Source organism: Protopterus annectens, chromosome 12.part0, assembly GCF_019279795.1.
Source record: "Protopterus annectens isolate FY-2018-M chromosome 12.part0, PAN1.0, whole genome shotgun sequence".
Taxonomy (NCBI): Eukaryota; Metazoa; Chordata; order Ceratodontiformes; family Protopteridae; genus Protopterus; species Protopterus annectens.
This window is the reverse complement of record NC_056746.1, coordinates 8,881,767-8,902,211: the sequence shown is the minus strand read 5'-3', so window position 1 is coordinate 8,902,211 and position 20,445 is coordinate 8,881,767.

Sequence of the window (20,445 nt, the reverse complement as noted above, 5' to 3'; positions counted from 1 at the left end):
ACATGGCTTTATACGTCAGGCACAGATCGCCTCTGAGCAGGCGGTATGCCACTGAGTAGAGCTGGAGTTTCTTTAACTGGGCAGCATATGGCATCTGTTTGAGCCTTTTGATCCTCTTGGTGAGGTACTTTTGGGGTCTTTCCAGTTGCTGCAGGTGTCTGGTAAGGTACATCCCAAAAGGGGCATTGTACTCAATTATGGGCCTGATGAGGGATGAGTAAAGAGGCACGATGACCTCCCCTGATCTAGATGTGAATCCCTTCATGATTAGGTGGGCTATATAAAATGTTTTTCTAACCACTTTGGCCACGTGGTTTTCAAATGAGAGATTGCTATCGACTTGGGTCCCCAGGTCCCTAATTACTTCTTCCGTACTTAATGGATTACCACCTATGTGGTAATTTGTGGGCACTTTGTTTTTGCCAAAGGGGATGACTATACACTTTTTGGCATTTAGCTTGAGGCCATGGCTCTGGCACCAGTTGTCTGTTTCTATGAGGCCCTTTTGTAGGATGCTTGTGTCGGCTGGAGAGTCGATTATGGCGCCTAGTTTGCAGTCATCTGCAAACATGGTCAGCCACAGTCCTTCCATGTTGGCCTGTACCTCCGAGAAATATATACCGAACAAGAGAGGTCTCAGGACTGAGCCTTGTGGGATGCCACTTGTAACTGGTTTGGAGTCTGACATGGCTCCAGCAATTCTAACCATGTGGGTTCTGTCCTTGAGCCAGTTTGCAACCCATCTAGTGACAAAGGGGTTTATATTTAAGCTGGTGAGCTTATCTATAATGCCCGAGTGGGGTATTTTATCGAAGGCTTTTGCGAGGTCCAGGTAGGCTGTGTGGACCACCTTCCCCTCATCAATCGCCTTGGTGACTGTTTCAAAGAAATTGACCAGGTTTAAGAGGCAGGATCTGCCCTTAACAATGCCAAACTGGGTAGGATCCAGTGTCTGTAGGTCCCCAATATCTTTATTTATGAGGTCCATGATGATCCTTTCCATAGCTTTGCAGACCAAGCTAGTCAGGCTTATGGGGCGATAGTTTCCAGGATCCATTGAGGCACCACCTTTGTGGCGAGGGACCACTGTTGCTGTACGCCACTCTTTGGGTGCATATCCTGTAGTAAGACTGAGACTGAACAGTAGTTTTATGTTTAGGTTTAGCTCTTCTTGGAGTTCATGTAGGACACAGCCTGGGACACCGTCTGGTCCCATTGATGCTGTGTTTTTTGCTTTGGAGAGGGCAGCTCTTACCTGAGCATCTGAGATGTCAGGGGTGCAACACTCTGCTGGGATAAATATTTGCCCTTTTGGTGGGGAAGGTGGGGGAGTTTGCACTGAACCTGTCAGCTAGGATGTTGGCAATGTCTGTGGGTTTGGTGTATTTTTTGTCATTTTGGACTAATTCTGAGCATATCTGGGAATTCCCACACAGGTTCCTAACATAACTAAAGAAAGCCTTGTGATTATCCTTAGTGTCCTGTGCAATTTTTCTCTTGAAGCTGGCCTTAGATGATTTTATGAGTGCCCGTAGTTTTTTGCTAATACTGATCAGAGATGCCTTCCCTTTTTGGGATTTTGCTCTATCATGTAGTAGCTTCCTCCTTCTATTGTATAGTTTGTTTATGGCTGGGGTCCACCAGACAGGATGCCTGCCTTTGGAGGATTGGGTCTTGGTTTTATTTGGGATTGTATGATCCATGCATTCCTGAAGGTGTTCATAGAATGCGTTTATAAAGGATTCTGCGGTCTGGGCCATATTTTCCACAGGCCAGGAGGCTTTGAAGGATTCCACCTCGGTTTTGAGGAGTGTGAAATTTGCTTTAGGGAAGTTTTTCACTGTGGTTTTCTGGGCAGGGAGTGGGGTCGGGATGTGAATATCCAGTGAGATTAGTTTATGGTCTGATCTTACTAGTGAGGGATACACTTCTGGTCTAGAGCATAGAGCCCCCATGTTGGTGATGATCAGGTCCAGTATGTTTTCCCCTCTTGTGGGAGTGGTAACAAGTTGTTCCATAGCATTTGAGTTTATAAATTCTAGGAACCTTTGGGCTAGGGTGTTGGAGCTAGAGTAATGCTCCCAGTCTATGTTTGGGTAGTTGAAGTCGCCCAATATAATGGTGTTTGGAGAGACCTTCATATTTTCCAGTGTTCTCAGGAAGGCTGAGTGGGGTTCCTGGGTTTGGGAGGGTGGTCTGTAGCAGGCTATAAACTGGAAGGCAGTTTTACCCACTGTTAGTTGCACATTTAGTAAAACAGAAGTGCAGAAAACAGTTGAAAATAAGCACTTATCTTTTTCCAGTCTCAGAGCAGAGCAATGGCAGAAGGCCTATCTCACTGCAGCTTTGAGCAAACAAGTACAAACTGGTTTAAACACTGGCTATTTAAGGCAGAGAAACAGAAACCAGCCAAATTATCCAATCAAAAAAAAAAAAAAAGAACCCAGCCTTGCAGTAATGCCTCTAGCTAGATCAGACTAGACTTGAATTCCCCCCTCCCACGAAGAAACAGCTAGGCCTCCCCAGACAAAAGACTTCACTACAAGCTCCAAAGGTCCAAAGTTCACAAACAGGAATGGATATTCTGCTCTGTGCTAGTGTTTTAAGTACAGCAACAAGCAAAAAGAACAAACAATAAGGAGACAAAGATCCCAGCAGAGGTAAGGACTGAATTCACTAAGTCTAAAAAACAGTTGCATAGTTTAAACAGATATGCAGCAAATGTTTTTAGTAAAACAGAACTGCAGAAAACAGTTGGAAATAAGCACTTATTTTTCCAGTCTCACAGCAGAGCAATGGCAGAAGGCCTATCTCACTGCAGCTTTGAGCAAACATGTACAAACTGGTTTAAACACTGGCAATTTAAGGCAGAGAAACAGAAACCAGCAAAAATGGGAAAAGGGGTTGAAGATGGATGGATGGATGGATGGATGGATGGATGGATGGATGGATGGATGGATAGATAGAAGGATTTCCTCACAGCAGTGGCCACATTGGTCAAAAGCTAGGTCACTATCAATATAGGTGTGCCTGCAACCTGCCTATATTGGTCTTTAACTTCTTATATATTTCTTACAATGTCTATATCATATTCAACATAATTACCCTAGATTCTAGCCCAGCTTTTAATGCTTAAGTTCAATATTGTTTATCTTCTGCATGTAAAAGGTATATTTTTGTACAGTACTCACTCAGTTGTCTCTTTTTTTGCTCTTGTCCATTTCAATTTGTATGACAGCCTTCTTCTTCCATCCCTGGATAGATTTCTGCCTCAAGCAGAATAAACATATTTGAAAAAGGACTAGATACTACCCATTTGAAGCTAGTTATCATGTGTTCTTGTTTTTATTTTTTTATAGTATCCTTTGAAGATGGGGTGGTGTATCCTGCACTACACCCTGTCTAAAAGCCTCTCTATCCAGCCACAGCCATAAACCTCTGTCTTGAAGTACTTCATGCCATGAAGATTTGCACAAAAGTTCAGAAGGTCTACTACTCTTGCATTGTTAGCTGATTCAGCTCGCACCTGGTAGCAAGGAACAAAGCATTACTCGTCTAATAGTCCTTCCTATGGATCACTAAACTACACCCTCCATCTTGCTGTTTTCTCCTCTCTCAACCCATTCTTCTGTCACTATCTCTCTCTCTCTCTCTCTCTCTTTCTCTCTTATAAACTAACAGAACTTTTAAATTCTATGTGCCCTTGTAATCCAGTATCTGGAGAGGGAAGGGGTTAGAATAATGATTAAGTCTTTATCTCATGAATACAAGGTACACAATTTGATTCTGGTTATTGGCTAGGCCTGTAATAGTCTGCAGACTGATAGCCTAGTATTTACCTATAAATCTGAATATTAAATCCCTGTCTTTTAGCTTGCTATATTCAGTTTTGCCCCTTTCATAAATTATTTAAGTTTTTTTTAACCTCCCCAAATCAACAGGTCTCCTCTACCAGATTGCAACAGACCTATTTGTTCCCTCTCCAGGGTAGAGTCAACCCATCCCTTCCCCTACTGAAGTAGAATCCTATGGTCCATTCATTCCTTACAGAGGTGTAAGCTTTTTAAGCCAATTAATTTCCCTTCAGAGGAAAGACTCAGGACTGGCTGTTGGTTGTCATTTATGTTGCTGCCAGGAATGACACCCACATGCCTTTGAATGCACCCAGGAATGTCTACTGGCACAAGTGCATCACAAACCACAGCAACTCAGCAAATGCAACCAGCAATCCCTCAACAATCACATTGGTGTTATTGGTGCAGTATGTCATATTGCTCCCTCTCCCAAAGATGGGTAAGCTGGTGTTAGCCACTCAGTCCAACCCCCTCCGACTGGATCCTTCCAGCAGCCAAGCCACTAATAAAACCTATGTCATTTGGGTTATAGTCAGGGTTTTATCCCTCTACGGCGCAGGGCCAGGACAATAAAACCTATGTTACTCGGGTTATAGTCAGGGTTTTATCCCTCTACAATACAGGGTCAAAACAATAAAACCTATGTCACCTGGGTTATAGTCAGGGTTTTATCCCTCTACAGCGCAGGGCCAAGACAATAAAACCTATGTTACTTGGGTTATAGTTAGGGTTTTATCCCTCTACAACACAGGGTCAGCACAATAAAACCTATGTCATCTGGGTTATAGTCAGGGTTTTATCCCTCTACAACACAGGGTCAGGACAATAAAACCTATGTCATCTGGGTTATAGTCAGGGTTTTATCCCTCTACAGCACAGGGCCAGGACAATAAAACCTATATTACTTGGGTTATAGTCAGGATTTTATCCCTCTACAATACAGGGTCAGGACAATAAAAGCCATGTCATCTGGGTTATAGTCAGAGTTTTGTCCCTCTACAACATAGGGCCAGGACAACAAAACCTGTCATCTGGGTTATAGTCAGGGTTTTATCCCTCTACAGCACAGGGCCAGGACAATAAAATCTATGTTACTTGGGTTATAGTCAGGGTTTTATCCCTCTACAACACAGGGTCAGGACAATAAAACCTTTGTAATCTGGGTTATAGTCAGGGTTTTATTCCTCTACAGCACAGGGCCAGGACAATAAAACCTATGTTACTTGGGTTATAGTCAAGGTTTTATCCCTCTACAACACAGGGTCAGGACAATAAAACCTATGTCATCTGGGTTATAGTCAGGGTTTTATCCCTCTACAGCACAGGGCCAGGACAATAAAACCTATGCTACTTGGGTTATGGTCAGGGTTTTATCCCTCTACAACGCAGAGTCAGGACAATAAAACCTATGTCATCTGGGTTATAGTCAGGGTTTCATCCCTCTGCAGCACAGTGCCAGGACAATAAAACCTATGTTACTTGGGTTATAGTCAGGGTTTTATCCCTCTACAACACAGGGTCAGGACAATAAAACCTTTGTCATCTGGGTTATAGTCAGGGTTTTGTCCCTCTACAACACAGGGCCAGGACAAATAAAACCTATGTTACTTGGGTTATAGTCAGGGTTTTATCCCTCTACAACACAGGGTCAGGACAATAAAACATATGTCATCTGGGTCATAGTCAGAGTTTTGTCCCTCTACAACACAGGGTCAGGACAATAAAACCTATGTCATCTGGGTTATAGTCAGGGTTTTATCCCTCTACAGCACAGGGCCAGGACAATAAAACCTATGTTACTTGGGTTATAGTCAGGGTTTTATCCCTCTACAACACAGGGTCAGGACAATGAAACCTGTAATCTGGGTTACAGTCAGGGTTTTATCCCTCTACAACACAGGGTCAGGACAATAAAACATATGTCATCTGGGTTATAGTCAGAGTTTTGTCCCTCTACAACACAGGGCCAGGACAATAAAACCTATGTTACTTGGGTTATAGTCAGGGTTTTATCCCGCTACAGCACAGGGCCAGGACAATAAAACCTGTCATCTGGGTTATAGTCATGGTTTTGTCCCTCTACAACACAGGGCCAGGACAATAAAACCTATGTTACTTGGGTTATAGTCAGGGTTTTGTCCCTCTACAACACAGGGTCAGGACAATAAAACCTATGTCATCTGGGTTATAGTCAGGGTTTTGTCCCTCTACAACACAGGGCCAGGACAATAAAACCTATGTTACTTGGGTTATAGTCAGGGTTTTATCCCTCTACAACACAGGGTCAGGACAATAAAACCTATGTCATCTGGGTTTTAATCAGGGTTTTATCCCTCTGCAGCACAGGGCCAGGACAATAAAACCTATGTTACTTGGGTTATAGTCAGGGTTTTATCCCTCTACAACACAGGGTCAGGACAATAAAACCTGTCATCTGGGTTACAGTCATGGTTTTGTCCCTCTGCAACACAGGGCCAGGACAATAAAACCTGTCATCTGGGTTACAGTCAGGGTTTTATCCCGCTATAACACATGACCAGAACAATAAATGGCTTAAGTTTTGATAATCACATTAACACCTGCTCAAAATTCACTTCTGCATCTTGCACCCCTGCTAAAAGCCCTCTAAATGAAATACGCTCTTCTTACTGCCACCCTGTATCTTTATATAGTACTTATGCCAATAATCTGAGGATCCGAATAGCATGTTATCCAGCAAGAAGAAAACAACAATATTCTACCATCAATATAGAGAAAAAAATTAAACTAAATATTTTTGATCGGGGCCCATTGCATAAATATACTAATTCCTCAGTCACACCACTATAATGAAAAAGCCAACACCCCGAAAGCGGCAATGTTTTCCACACCCTCATCCATGGCGTTTACTGCTTGCATCAGTGACACTAAATCGCAACCAGCGATATGAAACCCAGCCTAAAGAAAGAACGGAGAAAATCCCAGCATGTGGAAAATACCAACACCAGTTGTACCATATGATCTACATTGCAAATAGAAATTTTGTGTGTACACTTTAGACAAAGAATACCAAATCAGTGCAAACTTGTTTTATATACCACTCAGTAATATAATGTCCCTGTTAATGACTTTGACATTAATGCATCCAAATAAATAACATGCACCCCTTAAATAAGATGCCCATTGCTCCCCTGTTTCTCAGCACCACTTTTGTATTGCTGTTTCTGTCATGTTCAAATGGCCAGTTTTAACTCTCCATCCATTAACACCCCTTCATCTCATTTTACATTTGCATTATGTCTGATATATATTTTAGTCCTTTAGCTGACTTTTGCAGTATTTACTGGTTATGCTTATTACAGAGTCTGCTCTTATCAAGGGATGCTCTTTTCAGCTATTCAAAATTTGTCTGGTTATTCAACCATAACTTACATTCTGTTGTCATATGCCTCTAATGTTAGCTATTTCATCGTCTTTAACACATTGGTGTGCTATTTTGTGTTTTCACCGTGTCCCTGTGAAAGAATGGGAATAGTAAAAGTGCATGAATTAAAACCAATTTCTGGAAGACAGTGAAGTTAACTGTTACAGCTGGTTAACAAGTTCTGTTTCTTACCTCCACCCTTCCCACATACACATACACACCACTGAGATTAGGCTGAAAACTGAAAGAACAGTTTGTTCCTGGATTATTTCAAGTATAAATAAAATTGTAGGGAAAATTTTACACTACTATTCATTTGGTCTTTTTTCTTTCTGATATGTGTATAAACAGCACAGATTTAATGCGAGTTTATAACCCACAGTTATGGAACAGATGCTGCCTATCTTCACTATTACTCATGAAATGACCCACAACAATTCAATAAGCTTGCTTTCATTCCCTGACATTTATACTGCAGAATGTACGATAGACATCGTACGTGAGGACCTCTTGGAGATCTCAAAGCTATGTATAACTCTTTTGATCATGACTCAGATTTTCTCAAAACCAGTAAAACAAAAGTTGAAGGACTAATCAGTCAAACTAAGTAATCCGTAGGGAAAGCACTCTTCATGTCACATGCATACATCTCACGGGAAAGGAGCAGACCAGATCAAACAGAAGACTTAGTCTGAGGAAAAGTACCAGTAAGTTCATACAGCTTTTATAAAAATATCATTCATAGAAAAATAATTATTTATTATTATGCCCATGTATATTACATTAAAACATATTGCAATGACTACTATATGCCAAAAAATGCAGAAAAGTGTGCTTCTTCATGAGGTTTGGCCTTACATGCTTCTGAAGGAACTTTTATAAAATTACTACATTTATTCTACTCCAAATGGTGCTGCGGTAGTGTTGTCGCCTCACAGTAAGATGTTGCCCTGTTCGATTCTCAGCTAGAACATCTTCTGCGTGGAGACATGCGTGAATGGGCGTACGTTCATTGAGGGTTGTGCATCAGGGCCGGCAACTCGGCACGTGAAAATCGACTGCCAATCATTAGCGGACCGGAGTTCCGCTGTGGCGACCCCTAACCGGGAAAAGCCGAAAGACACAACAACAACCCTACTCCAAAGTCACACCGACATTAAATGGAAAAAGTTAGTTAAGAAGCAGTGTTTTAGTAACTTTCATTCTCCCAGCCTTCCAAACAGTAAAATCATTTTTTTAGGAAAGCAGTAAGAGTATTATTCCTTTTCATGAGAGAGCAGCAAACAAAAAATTATCAATGAGCTTGGTTGGGTATTGGCATGTGTAATGTTTAACTGTAAATGTCCCTCAGTGGAAAGGTACCCCATCCAGGATTGGTACTATCTTACAACAATGTTTGCTAGCACTAGTTTGTGTGGAACAGTTTTAGAATATACATCCCTTAGGTCTGGTCTTTCATCTGACCTCATATTCTGATCACCCTTTGTTCATCTCTGTTACCATTTTCACTTCATTAGTGTTTAAATTACCAATAATCCTCATCTGAGCACCATGGCAGGTTAAAGTTTCAGCACTACTGGCATCATTCTGTGGATAGCTGGAATAGAACTCCTTTATTTATTTTGCCTGGCATAATATCACAGTGAAATGTATGCATTTACAACACCCAAATCTGTTATTAGATCAATGGAACACTGGAATAGTTCAGCCATTACTAAAACTGTATTATTCAAGTAATATCTCTGCATTAAGGGCAGAGGAGGCATGTGTTGTCCAACACTGGGAGGCAGTCTCCAGATGAGGTGGAAGTGAAAGGGACTCTGGCAGGAGCCCACAGTGTCTTACACCTTGATCCATTCTCACATGGTCCTTTTAGGTTTTATTTTCAATAATGCAAACTACAAACACACCAAATATTTCTACATAAGCATTAACAAATTGTATTCTCTTGTTTTCTGTTTCTTTATGCAGACTGTACAACTATATAGGTTCATAGGTTCATAGGTTCATATTAGGCTATCTGCCCTAGGGCATTTATAAGCCCAGCCAGAGTGTGTTTGGCTTTCGCCACCCATTTTAAATTAATTTTGCTATGCCCTTTTTCGAGGTTAGTATACTGTGCCTCTGTCTAACAGTGACGCAGAAGTGATACCCGGGTAAACCTCGATCCCCATCCACTCATCAAGATTCCTCTTGAAGAGAGTCAATGAGGGACTCTGCCTAACCTGGACTGGGATTTTATTCCAGAGTGAAGGGAGCCTCTGGGTTATGAATCTGTCCCTCCAGCATGTCCTATTTATTTCAATGCTGAGGTTCAAGTCTCTCGAGCGCGTAGCTCGATGGGATTTGGATTTTCTGAGGTGCAGCATGTCCATTAATTCCGGATTGGACATGGCTTTATACGTCAGGCACTGATCACCTCTGAGCAGGCAGTATGCCACTGAGTAGAGCTGGAGTTTCTTTAACCGGGCAGCATATGGCATCTGTTTGAGCCCTTTGATCCTCTTGGTGAGGTACTTTTGGGGTCTTTCCAGTTGCTACAGGTGTCTGGTAAGGTACATCCCAAAAGGGGCATTGTACTCAATTATGGGCCTGATGAGGGATGAGTAAAGAGGCACGATGACCTCCCCTGATCTAGATGTGAATCCCTTCATGATTAGGTGGGCTATATAAAATGTTTTTCTAACCAATTTGGCCACGTGGTTGTCAAATGAGAGATTGCTATCAACTTGGGTCCCCAGGTCCCTAATTACTTCTTCCGTACTTAATGGATTACCACCTATGTGGTAATTTGTGGGCACTTCGTTTTTGCCAAAGGGGATGACTATACACTTTTTGCCATTTAGCTTGAGGCCATGGCTCTAGCACCAGGTGTCTGTTTCTATGAGGCCTTTTTGGAGGATGCTTGTGTCGGCTGGAGAGTCGATTATGGTGCCCAGTTTGCAGTCATCTGAGAACTTGGTCAGCCACAGTCCTTCCGTGTTGGCCTGTACCGCCGAGAAATATATACCGATGTTTAAAATATCATGTAGTCTGTAAATATAAACAAAATACTTCTAGGGAACACCAACTTTAGAATTGTGCATGAACCATATATTGTTCCCCAGAATAGAAAGCCACGATCCACGTAGTAAAAACTGTTTATTAGTAGTAAAATACAAAAACCGTTGAGCGCTTTCATCTAACAAATATAGATTTCATCAGAACATTTAACAGCTCTGTAGCCAGACTTTAAATACTTAAAAAAACTGCCAAAATGTTACCATCTGATCAATGAATATGCAATTAGTATTTAAAAATATATGTACTCATGAAACCATCTTGTTTAAAATAAATACAACAAAGTAATGAATAATACTCCCATATATTGACATTATAAATATAAGAAATAAAAAATATATAATAAAATATGTATGAAAAATACACCTTATAACATGTTTAACTGATAAGTTTTTACATTTGCATACATAAATTCATATGAATATAAAATTGAAGCAACAACCTATAGTCCTATAGATATATTACTAATATATAAATGTTAAACATACCTACTAAAACATGTTATAATACCCAGGTCCTGGTGTATGGATGTTTCAAATACACTATGTATGTATGAAATACATACATTCCTATCATTAAAATGCAAAAACACTTCCCAATATGACTATTTTATACCTTTAATAAAGGTTTAGTGGGGATGTGTTCATTGATACCTGGGTGGCTAGCTGCATTAAGCATAATTTGCCACCTTATCTCTTATCAATGAACACATCCCCACTAAACCTTTATTAAAGGTATAAAATAGTCATATTGGGAAGTGTTGTTGCATTTTGATGATAGGAATGTATGTATTTCATGCATACATAGTGTATTTGAAACATCCATACACCAGGACCTGGGTATTATAACATGTTTTAGTAGGTATGTTTAACATTTATATATTAGTAATATATCTATAGGACTATAGGTTGTTGCTTCAATTTTATATTCATATGAATTTATGTATGCAAATGTAAAAACTTATCAGTTAAACATGTTATAAGGTGTATTTTTCATACATATTTTATTATATATTTTTTATTTCTTATATTTATAATGTCAATATATGGGAGTATTATTCATTACTTTGTTGTATTTATTTTAAACAAGATGGTTTCATGAGTACATATATTTTTAAATACTAATTGCATATTCATTGATCAGATGGTAACATTTTGGCGTTTTTTTAAGTATTTAAAGTCTGGCTACAGAGCTGTTAAATGTTCTGATGAAATCTATATTTGTTAGATGAAAGCGCTCAACGGTTTTTGTATTTTACTACTAATAAACAGTTTTTACTACGTGGATCGTGGCTTTCTATTCTGGGGAACAATATATGGTTCATGCACAATAGTCTGTAAATATAAACTATGCACACATACAAGCAGGATATTACCTGTGGCATTATTAGATGGAAGTGGTATTACAAGGTAGAGGGGTGGCTGCCATAGTATTGGTCTATATCCATAAGGACAATGTCGTTTACATTCCTTTTTTCTTTTACTTTTATTGGCTTCTTTAGATGGTACCCACAATTATAGATGATGAAACACATGGGTTTTAGCCTAATGAATGCTGAATATTTAATATTAGTGATGGTACATTGGAAGCAGGTAGTGCCCTGCCTAAAGCATTTTGATAATTTAATATAACAGTGTACAAACAGTATACAGGTATTTACAGACTACATGATATTTTAAACAGTGTGCATAAATTTGTATATAAGTATAAAGTATTAAGTATATAAATACTTAAGTAGTGTCTATATATTTACAAAGTATACCATAATATATAATCACATGTATAAATGGATTCCTGATGAGAGCTTGAATGCGCAGAAGAGCAAACATTAGAACATTGAGCCCAGATAACCGAAAACCCGGAAGCTAGAACTGAATGGGCTGTCATTTTGACAAATCATGGTTCAGTGGGGATTGGGGCATTCCCTTTTCCCACTGTAGTGTATTCTCAGAGTTGGTATATGTAATTAGCAAGGGGTGTGGGAGGCACAATGCCCTATGGGGGGTGCAGGGTGGTTTGCCCCCTGGAAAAAAAGCAGATTTTGTGTGCTTGGCAGAACGTTCAAGCTGCCAGTTTTTCGGTTATCCAGGGCTCAGTTTTCTAAAGTATGTTTTTTTGAGCATTTGATCTATTACCAAGGAGATATATATATATATATATATATATATATATATATATATATATATATATATATATATATAAATGATTACATTCTTTTACATTGTAAATGAATTTTCATTGACATAAAATATGTCGTGAAACGTCATTAGTGATCTCTTTTTTTGAAAAAAAAAACAACCACAGAGAAAGAGTATAACTCCTGACATTATATCACAATAATTTCAGTTTGACTGTAACATAACTCAATCACTGCAACCACCAGCAAAATATACCAGAAATCAGCTGCAGCCATATGGATGTACTTTGAAATATAACATCAAAACATCGATTCCAAAGTATCAAAATTAAAAAAAATTAAAACAAAAAACACCACTCGTTTTTTTACATGGGGGCAGCATCCTGCATCCACATATGGGAGGTCTGTGCTACCCCATACTCCCTGCTAATTGGGTTCAGGCACCTAGGCGGCGCAACAGCCCCCTGTGAGACAGCTGGATATGGACACATGGCAGGTTGGCAGTTTAGCTGCAGTGACAAATGCCTGCGGACAATTCCCTCTGGGAATAGAGGAACCCCCTGCACCCTAACCACAGGTGGCAGACAAAAACCCCCACAGTGATACACTCTGCAACCCCCCCCAGAAGCCACCATGTGCGACTGTCAGTCAAACATGTGGCTGTCACAGGATGCCAAGTGGGCATGAAAGTGGCAATGTGAAACTTGTGTGCTGTGGGCAAAGCCTTTATTAACACAATATATAAAGTGATGTGAGTAGTGCTTGGTGCGTACTAAACCCAAATATAATCACAACTTGTAGAAATGTGCCACAGCACGTAGGAAATCTTGCACATCACTGCAGTCACACTTATGTTGCAAGATGTGCTTTAGGCGACGCTCCCTTACAACAATAGCCTTCCTACGTGGTGTCACAGGCATCCCCCTCAAAAGAGACTCCCATTGAGTATCCGTCAGGTTCTGTTCCTGTTGCAGAACAGACAGAAGGTCAGACAGCTGCACTGCAGGGCATCCTGTTGCAGAACAGACAAAAGGTCAGACAGCTGCATTGCAGGGCGTCCAAGTAACACTTTCAGCTGATGATACCATGCCTCCACCTGGTTATTAGACCACGGGAAGTCCATGTCAGAGATGTCACACACATTCCAAAATTTCAAAGGGAAGGACAATGGCAGGCATTGCTGTGCTGAGCAGCGGGATGCATACTTCCGTGGTTGGCCTTGCACATAATGATGGTCCAGAAATATGCCTATAGGCTTAGCACAGTCAGGTAAGGTAGCCACAATGTCCAGAAATGCAGGGATAACATCTTCCAGTGGTAGGAATGCCAACGCAATCAGCTTGCGGATGGCAATTGAGAAAGCAGTGTCTGTAACATAGAGGGCCACAAGGTGGTGATGCTGGATCTGGCACCATATGATATGTGCAAAATGGAATAGGCATCCCTTCAGAATACTCTTAGGGAATGCCTTACAGCTGGCTTGGATCGCTGCCTTCTCAAAATCAGTAATATACTGTGGAGCCAAGGTGCATCCCTGTTCTGTGGCCATACCCTTCAGTATCTCCCACATATTGTTGTATGCAGACTCTGACGTCCGTGTCATGAGACAGTATACCAGGGGGACGATCCTAGCTGAGGTGGGGGTGCCAATACATCCATGTAACGTATACAGCTGATGACATATATCGGCCCGTGTCGGGAAGGTGCCATACCTAAGTATGATGTCAGACCTGCACAGATCCGTCAGATTCTGTGAGGTGGTTAGTAGAACCAAGGAATCAGTCCCATCCATATCAGACATTCTACAGAGGATAAAGCTGCCAGTACGGAGTGGATACTGGCTGACATCAATATCCGCAAGTGTTACTGGAGGTGTGGACATGGATGCCCGTGCCCTCTGCCGTACCCTGGTTATGCTACGATGCAGGGTGGGATGGCAAGGCATCTCTTGTAGTACATTGTCATCTGCTGTGCCTAAGGAACTCTGCATTACCAGACTTGGCAGGTCATTGCCGGTTACCGCCCTCTGCAGCAGTTCTGCTCGCAGTGTAGTCACTTGGGCTGTTGTTGCATCTGGGCCGCACTGGTGTGGCAGTGATTTCAGAAGTTCTTCCCCCTCATCCTGGCGAACAGTGATGGCATGACCTCTGCAGGCCTTTACTCTCCACTTGATACATGCCAAGTACCATTTAGGTGGTGCTTCATGCTCCAAATGGTAGAGGTATCCCTCCACTACCAGCATTGGTTTGCCTCGTTGGCTGGGCACTGTGCTGTATCTGTTGCCAAGCTGACCAGGGTTATACAGGTACATAGATTCCATCATGGTAATACCACTTGTTGATGGCCTCTCAGTATCCATCACATCCAGTGCAGCAGGGAACAGGATGTAGACACGGCTCTAGTACAAGTCACTATCTGATGTTGGGTTAGTTGCTGTACACCACCTTATGTTGCACCCTCTGCTTTAGCGCTGCCTGCCACAGTGGCCCTGTGCAGCTGTCTACGCACCACCTTGCTCTGACTGCCTGGTCTGCTAGGGTTTCTCTATGTGCAGTTCACACAGCCGTGGGGTTGACAAGTGGTTGTAGTCTGGTGGGACTCTACACAGCTTGCTTGCACCACAGGTTCTACATGTACTGCATAGGTCACCTTTAACTCCCAGCTGTTGCTTCTGGCCAGTCAAGATGTGGGGCCCAGTCTCAGTTTCAGTGACAGAGGTTACATAGAGAGGTATCCCTGTGTTGCACCCTTGTCTGCCTACATGGGCCTGCATACTTGTGTACCCCAGCTGCAGCAACCATTGGATGGGTTTGGCGGCCCCCACAATACACACATGCTGCTGTGGACTGGGAGGTGAGTTGCTACCCCTGCGTGTCAGTGTTCCCTTCTACAGTGTTTCTTACTTACTGTTGGGTTGCTATGTTCCCACCTGCCACTGCACTAGGCGGGCTCTGGCAGGACAGTTTCTGTCTGTTGCAGGCATGCCTCTCCACCTCTTTTGGGTTGGTCATGTGGTAAAGCCATTCCCAACAGTGGTACACACAAGGGCACTGTGTCCATCATGCTGTGACAAGCTTAGATGGTGTTACACTAACAAGTATTGCAGTAGCATGTACTTTCTGAGGGGTGTGAAGTCTGAAACTCACATGTCTATCACTGTTTTCTACCTCTGCTCTGCTGTTCCACTACATTGACAGATGGCCACAAGTATGTGGAATATGGGCTACCCATATTCTGCACAGCTCAAGGCTGTCTGTGCAGTTCTGTAGTGTTATGGGGTATTGGCAGGGATGCTTGTGGTATTCTTACTGCTGGTTTGGACAATGCGCATGTACGTGCACTCTGCTGCGGCTGCAGCTTCTTTGGGTTTTCTTGTCAGCTTCCCTAGGCATGGATTGATGTACAGGTTGTGTGTGGACTTGTGAAGCACACAAGGTATGCTGCTTTTTTGTTATACATGTGGGTTTTAGAGCCTTGTTCTGCTGCTCTGCTGCATAGCGTGGCTGTTTCCACTGTCGGGTGACAGCCCACGTACATGCTTTAGGGGACGTCTCCATTTGCCGGTTTTCCCAACAGTGTGGATTCCCACTGCGTATCTCCCTTTCAGCCGCACTGCAGTCTAGCAGTGCTGCGGCCTTCTGCTTTTGGTGTTGTAGCTCGCTGGCATTTGTCTCATGATCTACCTGGTGGAACCCCTGCTAATTCTATATAGCAACATCAAGATTGCACAGCAGTGGGGAAAGGACAAAGTAATTGTTCAAAGTAAGGCCAGCAGAAGGGATCATATGAAGATGTTTGATATTACTAATGTTTAATTACATGGAATGATTCTATATATATATATATATATATATATATATATATATATATATATGGGTCTACTTTGGATGACCGAAACACCAGTTCGCCGACATGCAAAACACCGAGACCAAACAACCGAAAACACACAATACCGACAACTCACAAAACCGAACACCATTACACCGACACACAAAACATAAACTACACATTACACACAATTACATATCCACTAACCTTAACCCAAACCCTAACCCTAAGGTCCGACTCTACCGCACACTTACCCTACCTGCACCCTAACCCTAACTCACTTAACCCACCCCTAAACCTAAAGTCCGTCACTATCGCACACTTATCCTACCTGCACCCTAACCCTAACTCACTTAACTCACCCTAAAACATAAAGCCCGTCACTATCGCACACTCACCCTACCGGCACCCTAACCCTAACTCACTTAACCCGCCCCTAAACTACAGTCGGTCACTATCACACACTTACCTTACCCGAACCCTAAGTCCGACAGTACCGCACACTCACCTTTCCAACACCCTAACCCTAAATCCCTCACTATCGCACACTTACCTGTCTGCTTCCTAACCCTAAGTCCCTCACTATCGCACACTTACCGAGTCGCGCTCACACGTTGCCCATGTCGGTCTTTCGGCTGTCGGGATTTCACCTTGTCGATCACCTTCGTTTTCGGTTGTTTGGTCTCGGTGTTTTGCGTGTCGGCGAACTGGCGTTTCGGTCATCCAAAGTAGACCCATATATATATATATATATATATATATATATATATACACACACACACACACATATATATATATATATATATATATATATATATATATACACACACACACACACACACACATATATATAGATATATATATATATATATATATATATATATATATATATATATATATATATATATATATACATATACATAGAGATACATATATATATATATATATATATATATATATATATATATATATATATACATAAACAAATACATACCTAAGTGTATTCTCAAACATCTGCTTACAGAAAATTGACACTAATTCAATTTTTGCAAGTTAAAACCTACTTCACTTGCCAAAAAATGGACAAAATTGCATCCATCGCAAAAGGAAAACAAATGTTCTCTTTTTGTGATCAGTTAACCCTAACAATACCACTAAACCAAATATGGCTGAATAATGGTATTATTAGGGAAAGTGTTTTTTTTTTTGTAATATAATGCGGATTGCTGGGGTTAGATGCAGAAGCAGAATTATGGTTAGGGGTAGCCCAGTCCTCTGTCAGCCTTGCTCATGTTTGTAACCATAACTCTGCTCCTAATCTCAACAATACACATCATACAAAAACCCTTTCCCTAACCGTACCACTACACAAGACTCTCAGGCACTGCAATGCACATATGCACAATATAAGAACTATTCCTTAAGCTAGTTCCTGTTCTAACCCTCAACTTCAACCACTCAAGCACACAGACACACTTACTCATGCACTACACACATGCACAACATTAAGACAATGCTATTATTTAACCCTTAATTTAACCCTAGGACACAAACTTTCACACATACTCCCACCCCACAACAAAATTCACTTACAAATCCCAAAACTATTGATATAACTGCATCCAACAGACCCTACAGTCTACACACAACATACTATGTAAAGTTTATTCTGCTGATGAAAGCAACATTCAGCTGAAGAAACCACAACATATATATGTGTGTGTGTGTGTGTGTGTGTGTGTGTGTGTGTGTGTGTGTGTGTGTGTGTGTGTGTGTGTGTGTGTGTGTGTGTGTGTGTGTGTGTGTGTGTGTGTGTGTGTGTGTGTGTGTGTGTGTGTGTGTGTGTGTGTGTGTGACACAGGTACTGATGTTGACAGTAGATATATCTCTGGTGAGCAAAACACTCATATTCTGCATTTGTCACTCCTTTGGACACACGCATAAGTTTAGAAGAGGGTTATTAAATGTAGTGACTGACAATGCATGTTTGGTGGTTAATTTAACCAATGAGGTATTTTCTGAACAAAAACTAAAAAAAAAAAAAAAATTAAGCAGTCCCAGCAGATTCCTCATACACTGGACTTCATCAGAAAAACTTCTTAAAAGTTAACTGGAAATTTAAGTAACCATAGTCCTCTATCACATGATTTAATTGGTCAATAAAAAACTTCAAGTCTTAAAATCACACACTATCTATATTAAAACTATAAAAATCAAAAACATTGTGATGAAATCAGAAGTCATGAGAAGAGTTATGGCTAATATGTTAATAGAGTGCATCTGTATGTTTTTGATTCTTTATTTCAAAAGTGTGTTTGTATATTTTCTCTTTCAATTTACATTCCATCTCACCCACATAGAATGTTGGACATTCCTAAGAAGTTGCTAGATACATCAGTCCTTGTGTGTTACAATTAAATTTTCCAGGGATTTTTACAGTCTCCTGTATAGCTAACACTGGCTGTCCCATTTGTATATGTATTGACAATAGCTGCAACTTCCATATTTTGACATTTTATAAGTTACACTACTATTATTACTTTAAATATTTTTCTTCTCATCACTTTTATTTACAATATTGGAAAAAGTTAAATATAACCTAAGGGGTAGCCCGTGGAAATTAATATTGGAAGACAGATAGTTGTGGTGGCAGATGAGATTAAATTCTGCTGCACCACCAGGGCTTAATGAAATAACTATTACCTGTCTATTGAAATTAAAAGTAAATAATGGTGAAGTTTATATAATAACATAATGAATTATGTGATAAGTATTATAATATGTCTCAGTGTTTTTGATTTTTATAGTTTTAATATAGACAGTGTGTGATTTTAAGATTTAAAGTTTTTTATTGGCCAATTAAGTTATGTGATAAAGGACTATGGTTACTTAAATTTCCTGTTAATTTTTAAGAATTTTTTCTGAGGAAGTCCAGTGTACGACACAAAGGCACTCAAAAATTATTATCATTAATAAAGTTATTAGAATCTCCTGATCTCCTGAGCAGCATCATTTTTTTTAACTTTACAGTTTTTCGGAGTACACTCAGTGGTATTTTCAAAACAAGTTATGTCTTTGTTGAGTAAAGGGTTATTGTTTGTTTATAATTTTTATGTATTTCAATATCAAATTGTTAGCAATCTGAAAGATTTTCAGGTTATTAAATTTGAAATATTGGTATGCTCATCACACATCCTATGATCAGGATACTGATTTTGAATTTATGTTTAAAAAGTTAGTGTCTCAACCTCTTTATCATCCTATAGTACAATTGTTTGAATTAAATGTTATGAATGCTTTAAACAGAGGTTAACCACAGATGTTAAGAATTATGGTCACAATGTTTATTATGAGGAAAAACAAGCCTTAAGTTATTTAAAGTTCAGTGATGATTTATTTTTACTATGTCACACAAGAGAGAGGCAGCTGTGATCTGGCATTGTAAGGATTATGATAATGAGGTACCTAAACATTTATTAATTACACTATTTTACCACAAAAATGGCATTATATTCTACTCTGTTTTTTCAGAAACAAAGTAATTTGGTGATAAACTTAGATGTGTCTACGGGAATTATTTATTTGGAGGTGAAATCACAAATGATAGTGGATAATCCATTTCCGTAGATTTTGTAGATTTTGCCTAAGATACATAAGACAGTCTTTCCCACACCAGGCCACCCAACTGATTCATTGACAAAACCTTTATCCTGTTTTTAGAATGCATTTTGAGGCATTTACTAGACCTCTTACCTGCAAGATTAAATGATTCAAATTAATTCTTAAACATCATACAAGGCAAGCATTTTATGTACACCAGTATACCTTATAAGAGAGGCCTAAGGGCAATTCATTATTTTTTGGAGGTAGCTGAGCTATATTCCAATGCGTTTAATGATTTTGTTAGTTCTATTGGAAGAAGAACTTACCAATTTTTTTTTTTGACAGAGGGGATTGTTATCACTAACTTAGAGGAACAGCTATGGGTGCTAATTTTAAACCTATATATGCTGATATTTGTATGATTTGTATTGAAAGGAGTTACATCTACAACAGCAATTCTAATTTTTTTTGCATGAGATCATCATTTGGAGACTTTTTAGATGACTGTTGGTTAATTTGGAATGGGATCAGTCATCTTTTTGAAATGTTTAACTATTTTT